At 51.3% G+C, this 2,500-nt stretch overlaps 1 long non-coding RNA gene across 1 annotated transcript; it reads right to left on the bottom strand.

The window, feature by feature from the left end:
• Positions 1-280: 280 nt before the first annotated feature.
• LOC115293933 lies at positions 281-2,478 on the bottom strand. The gene is made up of 2 exons (XR_003909682.1): positions 2,386-2,478; positions 281-1,631 (listed from the first exon to the last, which is right to left on the bottom strand). It is a non-coding gene; the product is annotated as an uncharacterized LOC115293933 (long non-coding RNA).
• Positions 2,479-2,500: the final 22 nt, after the last annotated feature.

Genomic DNA, 2,500 nt, shown 5'->3' with positions numbered 1-2,500 from the left:
CACTAACAAGTAATTTGCATATTCCGAGCACAAAAATCTGCATTTTCTTGCAGTACACGTGCACGTAAGTAAAGTAAAGCTGGCTATTACTGGGGGTTTCTCTTCCATCTGCTTTCAACCCTCCCTCCCCTTTTTTTAGAGTGGGGGGAAAAGGGGGAGATTATTTTACACATTTTCATTCAAAAGCCTGAGGTCAGATCACCTGGGGGGAGGGGCTGCTATGAAGTGGGGCCCCCTACCCAAACCGCTCTCCGAGGACAAATGAGCCCCAAACACCATGTCGTAGGCTAGTCTGTTTTTATTTACAATTTAAGATATAAATTAGTAAAGAATTCTTGTTAAACAACCAACAAAGATTGTATAACCAGCAATGTTCAAATAAAAACCAGGCAGAATTTATTTACAAAAAGTTTAGATTCCATTGCAATACAACTTGCATAAATTACTAGAAGCTTTATATCATTATAAAAATAAATATCAAATTTGTTTCCACTTCTTAAGTACTCAAGTTCTTCGATCACGTTTTATTTCTACTGTGTACATCTTTTACAAATAAATTTTACAGTAAATCCTATCACACCTATAGAATATATACCGTGGCAATGAAGTGATCAATTCAAGATATCCTGAGAAAAAAGATTGTTTTCAAAAGTCACACATACATCGGGGAAGCTATACTATGCCAACACATTCACGTTAGGTCCGACAAAGGTCTGTCCTGCTAGAGTCTGTGCGTCCGTCTCGGTTACAGTGGCCCCAGATGCGGTCCGATTTAGAGATGGGGTTTTTCTATCTGTATATTTATGAACTTGGGGAGAGAGAATGGCCTGCTGACTTTTTTTTTCCAAAGCAATTGTGACACCTACCTGTGGACCAAGGAAAAAACCAAATAATCCCAAATCCTTCAGTTACACATCAACGTGAACACATTACAAAAACGAGTCAATCTGAAAGGATTTCGTCTCTTTCCCAGCATCTTCGAGATCTGTGATTATGATTTTGCCTAGTTGTAAAGCAGGTAGTGCTGTGAGAGACTGCTGTGGGCCCGGCGAACTGCCCCTACCCAGTCCATCCGGACACGGGGGGAGGGGGCAGCCTGATAGACGGCCAGCGCGGCCCACTGCTCGGGCTTACTCTGCAAACAGCGCCTCTAAGGGGCTCCGAGGCCCCAGCCTCCCGAGCCCTAGCTCGTGGAAGCCAGTGTCTCTTACGTGTCTAGTGCGCTGAAATGGTTCCAAACTGTGTCCAGACACCCAAATGTTAGTAATCTATTTTTCAAAGAGAAAACAACAGCAGTGGTGCGCCATGCGGATTCCAGTGAAAGGTGGGAATCTTCAAAGCAGAACTGGAGTGGAAAAAGAGGGACTCTACAAAAGAGACCGGCTAAAGGTCTCCCACTAAAGGGAGAAGAAGAAAGACAGAAAGACGGAAGAACACTGCAGTGCTCCGTCCTCAGACTCCAGGACCAGAGGCAAGAAATACACATGAAGCAAGTTTGCAGCTCACTTGGTGGAGGGAGGCCCCCTGGGGCGGAGGCCTCACGGGGTGCCACTTACGCGCACTGCGGAGCTCTGGCTTCTATAGGTAGGGCTGGACGCCCCCGCCGACCGCGGTGCAGCCCTCACTGGCATCTGTCAGGGGAGGGGGCAGTTAGAACCTGACCCCAGAGCCATCTGTCTCCCAGACAGCTGCACACCCGCCGGCACCCGCACACACTCCTCCCTGGACGCACAGAACATTTTGGGGAAACTGCCCCCCCCCTCAGAAACACTGTGGGAGACAGATTGGGGGCAAGGTTCTTGTTCTGGGTCTCTTTTCCTGCACCCCTCCCCGCAGCTCCTTCTGCAGGTCTGCTCAACTCCAGCCTCAACGATGAGCAACAGAGGCACCGGGAGAGGGCAGGGGAAGGGCAGAGATTCTAGCTTTCTGTGTGGAAGAATGGGCGCCTGTCGGAGTTGCTAGGACGGTTTGTCTCCTCACTGGCCAAAGCAGAAGCCTAGTCAGTTGAGGCTTCGGTAACCGAGAACACACTGAAACGTCAGCTGAGCCGCCGGGAAGACAAACTGTTAGCGGCATTTGCTGACAAGTGGTCTTTTGCGGAAACAAATCAATCAGGATAATAATACTAATAGTAATATCAACGGCAAGCTAAATAAAACGGAGACAATTAGGGGGCAAGCTTTCCTGCACAGCTCGGGGCGCTTGGCCTTCTCCCACCGCCCCCCTCCCTGTCCTAAGATCGGAGTGGCGCTTTCCGCCTTCTCCCTTCCCTCCTTCAAGCAACAAAGGCTCCACAGGGCACGCCGGAGGGCCGCCCCTGCCCCTCGGTCCGGCTTTCTGGCGGGTGCTGGCTCCCCGGGGACCCGCGGGCCGCAGGCAGCCTACCTTTCTTGGGCTCGTAGCCGCCGCCCGGGGGGCGGTAGTGGGGCTCCAGCGGGTGCGCGCCCGCCTTGCCCGCGTCGCTGGCCGCCTTGGGCGCCGAGTGCAGCGCGTCTCCGGG

This window comes from Suricata suricatta, chromosome 6, assembly GCF_006229205.1.
Source record: "Suricata suricatta isolate VVHF042 chromosome 6, meerkat_22Aug2017_6uvM2_HiC, whole genome shotgun sequence".
Taxonomy (NCBI): domain Eukaryota; kingdom Metazoa; phylum Chordata; class Mammalia; order Carnivora; family Herpestidae; genus Suricata; species Suricata suricatta.
This window is presented reverse-complemented; position numbering and strand designations above follow the sequence as displayed.